Source organism: Lynx rufus, unplaced genomic scaffold (assembly GCF_022079265.1).
Source record: "Lynx rufus isolate CCGP_SWC_20201006 ecotype Redwood Valley unplaced genomic scaffold, mLynRuf1.p SCAF_3, whole genome shotgun sequence".
In the NCBI taxonomy this organism is placed as follows: Eukaryota; Metazoa; Chordata; class Mammalia; order Carnivora; family Felidae; genus Lynx; species Lynx rufus.
The window spans coordinates 146,474,978-146,489,932 of NW_025814845.1; the positions used below are offsets into that span (position 1 = coordinate 146,474,978).

At 35.3% G+C, this 14,955-nt stretch overlaps 1 protein-coding gene across 1 annotated transcript in view; it reads left to right on the forward strand.

Annotated features, from left to right (window-relative positions):
* Nucleotides 1-14,955, forward strand: part of GALNTL6 (polypeptide N-acetylgalactosaminyltransferase like 6) — a 1,217,468-nt gene that overhangs the window by 351,219 nt on the left and 851,294 nt on the right. The gene's annotated exons all lie outside the window — the stretch shown is intronic.

Sequence of the window (14,955 nt, forward strand, 5' to 3'; positions counted from 1 at the left end):
TTCTAAAAGCATTTGAACATATCTGCTTCAGCAGCACAAACCATCCTGAAGCCTCCCAAATGAACTGAATTATGATTGGTTGAAAAAGTTATGACTTTTCCAATTCAGTTCTCTTTTCATCTGATCTAAAATAAAGCTTAACAGTATACTGTACACATTATTGTGAATTACATAGACCCACAGGAAAATGCCAATGTCTGAATACCTTTATCATACTTGATATTTGGGGTGTTAAGTATTATTATATTATTCCCTTTTGCATTCAGTTGGTTTGCATTTCATTTTACTGTATTTCATTAGTCTAATGCTTTTTTAAAAATATTTTTATTTTTTGAAAGAGAGAGACAGAGTGTGAATTGGGGAGGGGCAGAGAGAAAGGAAAACACAGAATCTGAAGCAAGCTCCAGGCTCCAAGCTGTCAGCACAGAGCCCCACATGGGGCTCAAACCTATGAGCTGTGAGATCACAACCTGAACGGAAGTTGTATGCTTAACTGACTAAGCCACCCAGGCGCCCCATAGTCTACTGCTCTTCTTAATTTTCCTTTTCCTTTTTTTTTTCGCCAACCATCTCAGAGTTAAATTTGGTGTTTAACTCTATTAATAACTAGATTGATTTTCAGCATTTTAAATATTTTGATATCTTTATTCCTAGTAATCCTGTGTTTTAATGCTTAATTTCTAAGTTGTCTACAATTTTTTATAATAAGAAAATTTTAGAAATTATTTCCTTGTCCACTAAATTGATTCCATTAATAATAAAGGGCATCAACAATAAATTAGAAAAAATATCATAGGCAGACAGAACAAAATAGTTAAGTATTGTTTACTAAGAACTAGTTTGATGTGCTCCAGGTATTAAAAAATCCAATGTGATTATAACTTCTTGAATGGGTGGAGAAGGACATATAATAAATTTGGAAAGTCACACTGGGTCTAGATCATATAGGACCTTGTAGGCTGTGGTGATTTGAATTCTATTCTTTCAGTGATTGCTCATTGCTTTATGTCCTGGAAAACTTTAAGGTGTTTACCTTTAAGAGGAAAGGAGCATTTGAAAAACTAAGCTTTTGTATTGATTGATGGAAAAATAAAACTTCAAACAATTGCATATATACTTAAAATGTAAATCCCTTAAAGTAATTTGGCCACATCAAAACCTAAACCAGACAGAGCAGTGACGGAATTATATCTCACAGCTAAGGGGACAAAAGGCTACAACCTAACACAGTGCATCTTCACATAACTTTGGCTATCGTTAGATGTAATTAATATAATCACAATGCCAGGATTAAATCCTGTCTTTCTAGAATATAATTTTTCAGATGTGAAATTGTTGAAAGTGTATGCAAACATTGAACTGTCTGCTCTCTTTCAGCAGGCTCAGGGAGGACACATGATACTTTATGGACAAATTTGAAAATTTCAATAAGTATATTTCTTCATAGGATCCAATTCTATTCCTTTACAATTAGAATGCATTCCCCTCATAGGAATCAACTACCCCATTCTCTCCACAAATATATTTTCTGCCACTTTTTCAAAGGCCATTTTCAAGACTCAGTTTTTTAAAGCCATTTTGTTTTCATTCTGATTACTCAAAAGCATTGCTTTTCTTGTTTGTGAGAATACTGGCCTTTTCTGTTGAGTTTTCTGAAAAGGTGCATATTATAATGACTACTTTTTAGGTTTTCAACAAGTACTTATTATTGCTTAAACGTCCCTGAACATTCTTCTGCTTAAAGTTACCTACCCTTTCACATGTTACAAGAAAAGAAGCCATGAACAAGGTCAAGTTTTACCTTCAGGCTTCATTCAACCATAATATATTTATAAAATTTACTACTCTGGGGAACAGATGTATGGTATTTTTTAAGTCCCAGAAATGTAATATATTATTAAATCAATCTTGAAGATAGTATCAGGAACTCTACAAGTTTACAAAATTCTTGTTTATTTTCTGTAAAAGACATTTATATAGCATTGACCCTGTGCCATTTTCCTACTTAAAATTACCAGCTCATTTAATCCTCACAGAACCCTATAATATAGAGTTCGCTTTTCCCCCTATTTCACAATAAGAATGCTGAGCCAAAGAAAAGTTAAATGATTTTCTGAAAGTTACAACTGGTAAGCAGCAGTTATGGGATTCAAGCCCAGGAAAGCTGTTCCTAGAATTTATGCTATCAGCTGTTGTGTGGGTTTCAGAACTCTTTCATGCCGTGTTAGGAGCCTGCCCTCAAACTTTACATTCATTCAGTAGATTGGACATTTAATGTGTAACAGCAAGAAATTGAATCAAGAGTAAAGACTATCAGAGAGTAGAATCTGAAATGACAGAAAATTTCTTGGGCAAGCGATATGGGGTAAAAATTTGGTCTGCTTGTTTTCTACAGGGATCATTGACTCTCAGTGTTAGAAGAAAGGAGCTAACAGTGAAAAGTAACTTAAAAATATTCTAGGTCTGAATAAAAAGTATAAAAGATATCTACTCACCTCCTTTTAAAATTAGGATAGGATAAAGGTGCAGAAAGTGCTTCTGGCTTCTGTATCAATTATGTACCATTTTAGTATACAACTATTCATAACCTTAATTTGATTAATCTTTGCCCCTTATGTAAATTAAGTTAGCTTTAGGGAACCAAAAAAAATATTTTAGAGAATGTTGCTCTGATTCCTCCCTTCTGAGACGGGATATGGGGTAGAAATACCAGAGAGAGCAGAAAAGCTTTTCCAATATGTCTGAGTTGCAAGTGCTTAAGTGTCAGCAAAAGCACACATTCTGGTTCTCAGGGTTTTCCATCAGTTTGAAGCAAGCACTGTATTCGTTAATGGGAAACAGAAATAAATTATCCACAACCTGTTTCTTTCTAGTATGTCTCAACCTGGTAAGGAAAGCAGACAAAATATAAAAACCTTTACAGTACCATGCGGTATACATTCTGGGTGGCCGATTAGTCACTTGTTGGGTAGTATTAGTACAAATTCAATGAAAAGTTTACCTTGATTCGTACTTTATTTTACTAAAGTTGATAATTTTAGTTGAAAGCAAGTAAATATAATACAACAAGTATTTATTGACTAAATAAATAAGAATAATCTTGACATCAATATTTTAAGTGCATTGTCAATTTTAAAAAATTGCTTGGCTGAATAAAACTGTCTTTCAGTGTAAAAAGACATTAGAGGATGTTGGAATTGAAGTCTAAGACCTAATGAGAAGCCATTTTATTTTGGAGTAAAGAAATGAAAAATGAGAAAGATGACTTAAATGAAGCGAAATGAAGCCAAAATCTGTGAGTGGAGACTCTAGGACAAGAATGTCATAGCAAGCAAGAGATATCTTGCTATTTAACACTTCAGTCTGATAGTTGAGAATAAACCATGACTGACAGTACTAACACACACAGGTACACAAACACAAATACACAAATACCTGATGCCAGGGCAGGATAAACATAGCAAATCTGTTAGAAAAGAAGCATCAACTTTCTGACAGAAGCCATGTAAATAGAAAAAACTATTATTTTATGATTTCTAGTGATACACTTCCTGCATTTATTCCTCAGAAAAAAAAGTATAATGAGGGATATTTTTCTATAGGCTTCAGTAAGTCATTGTTGTTGTTGTTGTTCTTTGCTGTTTATATGCTAAGTAATAAAAATATTGTAATAAGAAATAATCCCTTTATTCCTCTTGCACTATCGCTAGGACTGTGAATTGGTGCAATCTCTGTGGAAAACACTGTAGAGGCACCTCAAAAAATTAAAAATAGAAATAACCATATGGTAATTCCACTACTGGGCATTTACCCAAAGAAAAGAAAACATTAACCCAAAAAGATATAGGCACTCCTATGTTTAAATTTTTTTAATGTTTATTTATTTTTGAGAGAGACAGACAGACAGACAGCCAGACAGACAGCATGAGCAGGGAGCAACAGAAAGAGAGAGGGAGATACAGAATCTGAAGTAGACTCCAGGCTCTGAGCTGTCAGCATGAAGCCTGATGCAGGGCTCAAACTCATGAACCACGAGATCACGACCTGAGCTTAAGTCAGACGCTTAACTGACTGAACCACCCAGGTGCCCCTGCACCCCATGTTTATTGCAGTATTATTTCCAATAGCCAAGGTGTAGGAGCAACATTGATATAGGACACAACATCACATGTCCATTGATAGATGAATGGATAAAGAATATATGGTATATATTGAATATGAATAATGGAATATTATTCAGCCATAAAAAAAGAAAGGGATCTTGCCATTTTCGACAACATGGATGGACCTGGAGGGGATTGTAGGGAAATACATATAAATGATTTCACTTATATGTGGAATCTAAAAACAACAACAGCAACAACAACAAAACACCAAAATGGATTCATAAATACAGAGAAAAAGCTGATGATTGCCAAAGGAGAGGGGGGTGGGTAGGGAGGATGGGCAAAATAGGTGAAGGGAATTAAGAGAAACAAACTTCCAATTATAAAATAAATAAGTCACAGGGATAAAAATTACAACATAGGGGATATAGAAGACAATATTGTAATAATGTTGTATGATGACAGATAGCAAATACACTTAATGTGGTGAGCATTGTGGAATGCATGAAATTGCACAATCATTTTGCTGTTCAGGTGAAACTAATATATGACAACCACACTTCAATAATAAAGTTGTAATTAAAATATAAATGAGGAAAAAATATTTTATGTGCTTTTTAAAAGAAGATGATTATTTTAATTAAATATATAGCTGCAAAATACAAAATGTCTTATATGATGAAGAACAACTTATACATGTGACAACACTGAGTGCACTTCTTGCTGTATAACTTGAAGTTCTGCGCAGTACTTAAACATTCAAACTTTCTTTTTCAAAAAATGTTTTAATGTTTATTTATTTTTGAGAGAGAGACAGAGTGAGCAAGAGAGGGGTAGAGAGAGGGAGACACAGAATCCGAAGCAGGCTCCAGACTCTGAGCTGTCAACACAGAGCCCAATGTGGTGCTTGAACCCACAAACCATGAGATCATGACCTGAGCTGAAGTTGGAGGCTCAATCAGCTGAGCCACCTAGGTGCCCTTAAATATTCAAACTTTCTGATACTACTGCAGAGGTCTACAAGCATGTCATAGTGTATGATGAAGGATTTAATAAACCTAAAAGTCACTACTTCCTCCACCATATTGCACTTGATTGCAATCAGCATGTTACAACCAGAGTCTAATTATAAAACTTGAAATGTTTCATCTGCTTTTTTAGCATGGCTCTGTGCCGCATCTGTGGTCACTGGCCCATTGAACATAAATTTTAATTCTTTTTATGTTCAATTTGAATCTGAATTACACAGTTGATGCTAAACTATGCCAGAATTAAAACTCCCTTGAAGATAACTTGTCTGGTGAACTATTTTCAGGGACATGATTTCCCAAACATCCCTTGCATCATTCATGAAAATGAGCAATACTTTTGAAAAACTTGTTCTGCTTGCATTTCTAGAATTTTAATTCTAAGCTATTAAAGAACACAACAAAGGAGGTACCCATGAATTCATATTCTTTACTATTCTTGATAATAAGTATTTGATTGGACAAGAAATGGGATATCTAAGTTAATGGATTTTGATGTTTATTAACATAAAAGTAATTGAATATAATGGAGAGGTTTTTTTTTTCCTTCTGTTGTTCTATTCCTCTACCTTCTTAGAGACAGCTATTTTCATGAATTAGATGTATACACATCTATTCTGGATATTTATATATTTGATATGTGAATATGTATCCATCGATTTAGTCAATAAATATCTGTTGGTTGTTTACTCTGTGTTGGGTCCTGGTGAGAAAATAAAACCAAGTCTCTGTGTTCAGGATGCTTTTAGCAAGTGCCCTGTATCTACTTAAATAGTTGGCTAGTTCCCTACCATATTTTTTTCTTTACTTTCAGCTGTTCTGGGTAATTATAAGTTAAGTATCTCTTGAAAACATTGTATGGGTTTTATGTTTACATAAATAATCTATCTCTATATCTCCTTCACCTATTTTGGCTGCTCTCCAACCCCTCCCTACCTCTGGTACAAAAATATTGAATTGAGGGGCTCCCGGGTGGCTCGGTTTATTGAGCGTCCACCTCTTGATTTCTGCTTGGGTCATGATCCCAGGGTCATGGGATCCAGCCCTGTGTAGGGCTCTGTGCTGAGCATGCCGCCTGCTTGGGATTCTCTCTCTTCCCCACTCACACTGTCTCTAAAATAAAATTTTAAAAAATATATATTAAAAGATACTGAATCACAATGGTGTACATCTTGAAACTAATGGGATATAGCATGTTAATTATACTTCGATAAAAAAAAGAAAACTGTTACAGTTAGAAAACTATATAAAAGTCTATTTCTTTTAAAATGAAATTCTAGGGGCGCCTGGGTGGCGCAGTCGGTTAAGCGTCCGACTTCAGCCAGGTCACGATCTCGCGGTCCGTGGGTTCGAGCCCCGCGTCGGGCTCTGGGCTGATGGCTCAGAGCCTGGAGCCTGTTTCCGATTCTGTGTCTCCCTCTCTCTCTGCCCCTCCCCCGTTCATGCTCTGTCTCTCTCTGTTCCAAAAATAAATAAAAAACGTTGAAAAAAAAATAAAAATAAAATGAAATTCTAGTTTTAAATGTTTTTTATGTTAAAATAATGGACTTTAAAATGGTATTTTAAGCTGTTTTGATTAATGTATTTGTCTTTTGACTTATCTTCATTAGTTTCTTTATTTGGCTTTACCCTATTCTTTCCCTTTTTTTTTCATCTGTGCTTGAGGTAGGTTTGTGTTTTCTTTTTACTTTTTGCCACTATCCTAACTTAGAAGTTCAATGTTCATGGGGCCCCTGGGTGGCTCAGTTGGTTAAGCGTCTGACTTCAGCTCAGGTCATGATCTTGCTGTCCATGAGTTTGAGCCCCTCATCGGATTCTGTGCTGACAGCTCAGAGCCTGGAGCTTGCTTTGGATTCTGTGTCTCCGTCTCTGTGCCCCTCCCCTGCTCGCACTCTGTCTCTCTCTCTTTCTCTCAAAAATAAGTAAATGTTAATTTTTTTAAACAAGTTCAACGTTCCATTTCTATTATGGTTGCTATTATATTTTTATAGTGCACACCTAAAAAGTCTAAAGTAATCAATATTTTTACCTGCCTCCAAACAATGCAAGACCTTGAACACTTTGACTATTGCTATTACTGGCTGACCTCACTCATGAGGTTCTGATCTACTATTTTAATTTCCTTTGTTTGGATCACCGTGAATCATCTTACTTTTATTTTTTAATTTTTTTATTTACTTTCTTTAAAGTTTTATTTATTTTTGAGAGAGAGAGAGAGTACGAGCAGGGAAGGAGCAGAGAGAGAGGGAGACACAGAATCTGAAGCAGGCTCCAGGCTCTGAGCTGTCAGCACAGAGACCAACGCAGGGCTCTAACTTGTAAACCTGAGATCATGACCTGAGCTGAAGTCGGTAGCTTAACTGACTGAGCCAGCCAGGCACCCTATGAATCATCTTACTTTTATAATCAGCACTTATCAAGACTTAACAACACATTTTCCTCATAGTTTATTTCCTCAATTGGTATATTATTTTTGTTATTTGCCACATAAGTTGCTCTTGGGTGTTCCGTATGCCTAAGTTCGGATTTACCCCTATGGGTGTTTATTCTGTGTTCTTTCTAAAGGACCTGTGATTTTATCTGTTATAAATACTTGTTTCTTTACTTTTCTCCAGTTCCCTGTTTTATGGCAATAACCAAAGCAGCACTGGCCGACTCTCAGCTTTCCGCTGTTTCTTTTTCTCAGTCGTGTGATACCTCATGACTATAAGATGGCTAGGATTTCTCTTATGACTTCAGGGGAACACAAGGAACACACGCTTTAGATGAAGGGTTTCTCCCAAATATCAGGAGCTCCACTTCTCCCACAATTAGGAGTATTTTGTTATTATTGTTATTTAATATTGTTTGCATTATCTACTTTCTAATGTTGGTTGCCAGAAATTTTCTGTCAATTAAAAATTTAATGGAAATAGGAAGAAAGAAAATAATGTGTCTGGTTTTAGTTGCCCTATAGTGGAATTCTATAAAATTTGCACACTGCATTTATTTGCATAAATCTACATTGTAGTTAATTTGTACCACTATGTACTTCTGAAAACTTGGTTGAGTTACTCAGTATTTATGAGCTCCAGTATCCTTGTCTATAAGATTAAAGAGTCTGGACTAAAAGTTATCTTTATTTTCATATGCAAGCTTTAAAATCCTAGGAAATTAAAATTATATCTGAACAGTCAGGGGAAAAAATGGAAATACTTCCTCAGTCTGATGTATTTACAAGGTAAAATCATGTCATAGAATTTTGCATGGAAGGAGCTGGAGGTCATCTTGTCTGCGCCTCTCCTTTAGTAGATGACTCTAAAGAACTTCTGTGAAGTTAAATGATCTCTTCAAATGGCTTTAGTGAAAAAGTCAGGACTAGGATTCCATCTGCTCTGAATCTTTATATAATGGTCTTTCTTTTGTACTGTTGTTTTCCAGCTTAGGCAATCTCTAAGTTGTTTTACAAATAATATATGCTTATAGTTACCTGTTATGAAGATTATATACAGTGAAGTTCCTGTACACTGTGAGAACTATGTAATTTCCAATCTGTGTTAAATGGAACTCTAATATTCTTTGAGTCATTTCTTTAGTGAATTTACATCTTATGGAAATACTTGTTTTTTAAAATGTATATTATGTAACTGTTTCTGAATATGGCTCCACTATCTTCTCATATTGTCTCAACGATTCCTTAAAAGGCTACATTTTTTTTACCAGTATCTATCTAGAATCACAAAGAAAAGTAAGAGCGTTTATCATTATTGCTTTTTTGCTAAAACAGTTTATATCCTAGATCCTAATAATGAACAATATACCAGTGGCTAAATAGAGTAATACTGTCCCTTTAACTATTCCAACTCAACCATTTTGCCCTTCTTTATGGATATTAACTTTTTCAACATAAAACTTTTAAAATATGCCAGTCTCAGAAGAGGTGTGAACCACAGGAAAGCAAAAGGAAACCAAAAGAAGACAAGAACCAAAAATCACCCATAAACTTTAAGTCCAGAGGGACCACATCTACTTTCTTTGCGTTGGTATCCATTTATTTTCACAAAGGCTATACATGTATGTGAATTTGTATATGAGATATATATTTTTTCTGTGTAATTGTTTCTCAAATGGCAGCACAGTGAATGTTCTGTTCAGAGAACATTTTTTAATACCCTAAGACTATTCCCCACCTCTGCATCAATGCTTTATTAACCCCTATTTCTATATATTATTACTCCTGTATACCTTAACTATATCTTCTGTTACATCTCCTATGTTACCTTTTGTAATGATCTGTATCTTTTTTTTTGTCTTTTGTTTATCTCATCCACAAGAATGTAAATTTCATGAAAGCAGGAACTTAGTGTTTCCTATTCACTGCTGGCAGGTTGTAGGCTCTTAATAAATATTTGTTAAATTGAATAAAATAAACTATATATTAAGATAATTGGGGACTTGGCCAAGTTGTATAAATGAAGAGAACTATATTTTTAATAGGTGATTACATATTAGCCACAACCCATCCCCAGGAAAATGATCTTTACTTTTGCTTATAAGGGGTTATAATATATTTAAATAGAAAAAATTGATCATGTATTTTCAGAAAATAAAAGTTATTGAAATGAACTGTCAAAAAAGTTACAGATGATGACTATTTTGGTATCTTCAATAGAGGACATGTATTTTTAAGTTGTCACTGGTCTACAGAAAATAGTTTCATTATAGTTCCATTTTGATCTTTATTTTAATATTTACTTGTTATGAATTTCATTAAAATATTAGCCCAATTTTCTGAATTTAACACTTAGCCACCATCTCACGTATTTTTCTGCATTTTTGTATTTTGCTTTGTCTAAACATGATCATTTTTACAACAAAACATGCCAACAAAAAGAAACAGCACTGAACACCGGTTGTACAGAAATTTTAGGATTTTCCACATCTTTAAGGTATAGAATAACTGTCAATGTACTAAACAAATGATTTTGGCTTCATGATGGAATTTGTTCAAGAGAATTTGTCAATTGATTCATTTATTTACGAGCTCATCCTTGATGGATGTGGCCGTGCCTAATTTCTGAGAGCATGCTGAAGTGCATAACGTGTGTTTCCTTTTTCAGAAAGCCAGTTTGCCCTAGAAGGAATCTATATTTTCATCCTGCTCTGAGAGGTGCTGATTCCATCACTCAGTGCCTTTACTCATAAACATTTTGTGGTTCCTAAAAATATGTACTATGCAAACTTTTGGCAATAATTTAGGAAGAAAAGAAACATTTCCCAGCTTGTTTGAAAATATAATAGTAAAAAAAAATGTGCCTATAAACAAAGCACATAAGGACTGTACAGGATGGATTTCTAAGAAACAATACTGATCCCTTGGGTGATGCCAGAGCTGTTTTGCAGAGCAGCCAGAAAATAACCATGAAAACAATCCCCAAATATCTGAATCAGCAACAGTTTCACTCTATGCTCCTGCAACTTAACAGAGAGACTTTTAATAGCACTGTGAATCTACTCTAAGATCAACTTCTCCATCTACTGGCTGAAGGTCAAATTTTGATTTTTATCAGTGTCAAAAGTCATGAATTTTATTTGTATGTGTGTGTGAATATGCTTTCCATGGTAAACACGTTAGTAACTGATGACATAATTTATTCTCTTTAAATTACAGCACAATATGACTGAAAGAATCACAAAGAACATTTTGAAAATAATATTAATACTTTAAAATAGAAAACAAGCTGACAAGTTACATTGTTTTTGAAAGTTAGTAATTTTATTATATCATGAGTAAATGACAAGATATTTCTATTTCTCAAACATAAAATACTTAAGTATTTTATGAAGAATTTCTTGATATATTGGCATGTAGAAAGGTCATTTCTACTTGTTCAGTTTTGCAGGCACATGTGGTATCACACTTTAGAGATTCATTATGGATTTTTTTTCCTCCATCTGTTTTCAAACAGCACTCAAATTGACAGATGATCTTACTCAGAGAATCTTAAACGTCAGCTTAGAAATCTGATTAAGAAATTAATAGAAACCAAAAAGGTAATGTTAACTGCAAATTAGCAACTTCAGTTTAATGAGAAAAATTGTTTGACAATCTGAAAAGGGTATTGAATGAATGAGAGTATAAGACAGACATTCCTCACAGCAAAAAGTCTTGGTTCCTAAGAATTTTACAAGCCATATTACTTAGTCTGTCAACTACTTACATGTTTTTTACAAATTTCCTATCCATGTTATATCTCACCTGTCTTGGACAATATATCCTTGTCCTTCTCACTAATCCTAAGTGCCTAAAACTATAGATTGTCATCATTTGAATGCCTTAACTGCCAACACAAAGCATCTCACAGATCTGTCCTCTCACAGAAATATGACCATGTTGACTATTCTGACTTATCTGGTTTTTCCATCCCATCAAGGTAGTTTCCTGACTCTTATTTTATTTTTTAATAATTTCTTATACCTATTTTATAATAATTATCTAGAAGGACATGCTCCACATCCCTGCTAGAAGTTGTGACAGACTTTTCCTGTGTGTGTGTGTGTGTGTGTGTGTGTGTGTGTGTGTGTGTTTATGTGACCAAAACGTGTGATGGAACTTTCTGTAGTTCAAAATGTTCTAGCCATGATGGATGGGATGTATCTTTTCCTTCTCTAGATATCTCTTTCCTTCTATGGTTTCTTGGAACTCCTTCAAAGTCATGTCATTGCACTCAAAAACCATCTTGGTGTGCCTTTCTCACACCTTCTCTTTGCACTGTCATTACTCATCCTTGGGCTTCTATGCTGTGTCATATAAAAACGAATGCCACTGAGGCACCTGGATGGCTCAGTCAGTTAAACGTCTGCTCAGGTCATGGTCTCATGATTGGGGAGTCAAGCACCACGTTGAGCCCCACGTGAGCCTCACGTTGAGCTTGAGATTCCCTCTCTCCCCTCTCTCTCTGTCTCTCCCTTGTGTGTGTGCCTGCTCTCTCTCAAAATAAATAAATAAACTTAAAAAGTGCCATTGCCAAGTGCCATATATCACTTAAGTCACCCAGGGATGCCTCACAACACCACTTCTGGTACCCCTATTCCTTCTTGCAGACGATTCACTCTAGGATCTCAGATCTTCCTCTTAAAACCTCTGCATCACACCACAGGATGCTGCTTGCCATGGGTTACCAGCAAACACTTTTCTGCTCCAAGAACTCAGTGCTAACTTCCATGAATCTGAAAGAATACAGCGGTCCCTACTGTAGTCATAGACCATTAGATGTCACACCATTGGTATTGAAAACATATATCAGTCTTCTTTTCTTAACATATCTATGCTATGATTATGATTGGGGCTGGACAAAACAAGTAATTGCCATACACTACACACAGAACTGTTTCTTGTGTAAGGCTCTCAGCTCCTGGTCCCATGATTGGATTATTGCCCCAGATTCTTTTTTGCCCTAGTGAATTTTCACATAGGTATCCTATAAACATCACCCCCATACCTTTGTGGGTCCCACCACTAATAAAAGCCTATTAGACGTGTCTTCATGTATGTAAATTCCAGCTAGTCAGTGCTCTTGGATGCTTCTGTTAAGGTTTTTTCTCAGTCCTTGTATAAATCAGAAGATGCTGCTCCCGAAGAGAAGACATGTCAACCTGCATGTATGATGTCAGCTACAAACATAATTATTTTTATAAAGCTCTGATCGTGGCACACATGTGTAGTGGACATGACATTCTTTAAGCGATGGGTTCTTTTAGCAGAGATTGACTTGCAAAGCTTATCACAAGGGCGTAAAAAGCTTTTCAACACAAATTCCAATAAGCAATGTGGCAGACAAGATGTCAGTTCCATGAAAAGGATCATAGTGGAGGAGATACTTGAGATTTGGGACAGGAGCAGAGAAGACCTCTTTGGGAAAGTGTTTTTTGAGCCATGTCCCCTTGAGTCAGTGAAGAGTGAAGCAATGATGTTCTATGCAAAGGAGAAAATATGTGAATATTTGTGAATGTGATAAAACCTTCAGATCATTCAAAGAATTGAAATAATAGATAAGCGACTAAAATAGGTGAGTGAAAGGGCACAGTAGAACATTACACGGTTGGTCCAGGAGCACTAGAGATAAGAATGTCAATGAGGGGCTCCTGGGTAGCTCAGTTGGTTAAACAGCTGACTCTTGATTTCGGCTCAGGTCAAATCTCTCAGTCATGAGACTGAGCCCCACATTGGGCTCCATGCTGAGCCTGGAACCTACTTAAGATTCTCTTTCCCTCTGTCCCTCTCTCCTGCTTGTGCTCTCTCTCTCTAAAATAAAAAAAAATTAAATTAAAATTTAAAAAAAAGAATGTCAATGAAAATGTACAACATAACAAAAAGATATAATTAAAATAAAATAGAACATATTTTAATCTATTGTCTAAGAATTTTTTTTATTAAGACTTTATATTTTTAAAGCAGTTTTAGGTTCATAACAAAATTGAAGGGAAGGCACAGACATTTCCCATATACCCCCTGTCCTGGCACATGTAATACCCTCCCCCATTATCAACATCCCCCCAGGAGAACGGTACATTTGTTACAAGAGATTAATGTACATTGACACATCATAATCATCCAAAGTCCATAGTTTACATTACAGTTTTCTCTGAGAGTTGTATATTCTGTGGATAATAGATGTATCCATCTATTACAGTATTATAAAGAGTATTTTCACGGCACTAAAAATCCTCTGTGCTCTGCCTATTCATCCTTCCCTGCTCCCTAACCCTGGGCAACTACTGATTTTTGTATTGTCTTCATAGTTTTGCTTTTTCCAGAATGCCATACAGTTGGAAGCATACAGTATGTAGCCTTTTCAGATTGACTTCTTTCACTTAGTAACATGCATTTAAGTTTCTTGCAGGTCTCTTCATGGCTTGATAGCTCATTTCTTTTTAGCACTGAATAATATTCCATTGTCTGGGTGTACCATAGTGTATCCATTTACCTACTAGAGGACACCTTTGTTGCTTCCAAGTTTTGTCAAGTTTTATGAATAAAACTGCTATAAACACCATATACAGGCTTTTGTATGGACATGTTTTCATGTCCATTTCACTTTGTATAAATACCAAGTAGTGTGATTGCTGAATCTTATGTGAGGAGTATTTTAGTGCCACCAGCAACATGATCAGCATGCTTGTTGCTCCACATCCTCACCAGCATTTGGTGTTGTCAGTGTTCTGGACTTTGGTCATTCTAATAGGTCCGTTATGGTATTGAGTTTTGTTTTAATTTGCATTTCCCTGACACGATGCCATATGATAAGGAGTGCCTTTTCATAAGTTGTTTTTTTTTTTTGGTTTTGTTTGTTTGTTTGTTTGTTTTGTTTTGTTTTTTGCCATCTGTGTATCTTTTTTTGGGAGGTGCCTGTTAAGGTCTTTGGCCCATTTTTTAATCAGGCTGTTTATTTTGTTATTGTTGAGTTTTTACAGTCCTCTATCAAATGTGTCTTTTGCAATTATTTTCTCCCAGTTTGTGGCTTGTCTTCTCATTCTCTTGACATTACCTTTCTCAGAGCAGAAGTTTCTAATTTTAATGCAATCCAGTTTATGAATTCTTTCTTTGATGGATTGTGCCATTGGTGTTGTACCTAAAAAGTTATTGCCTTACTGAGGTCATCTAGGTGTTCTCCTCTCTTATCTTCTAGGAGTTTCACAGTTTTGCATTTATACTTTTGTCTGTGATCTATTTCGAGTTCGTTTTTGTGAAGAGTGTAAAGTCTACATTCTATTTTGTTTTGCATGTGGATGTCCAGTTGCTCCAGCACCATTTGAAAGGACTATCTTTACTCTATTGCATT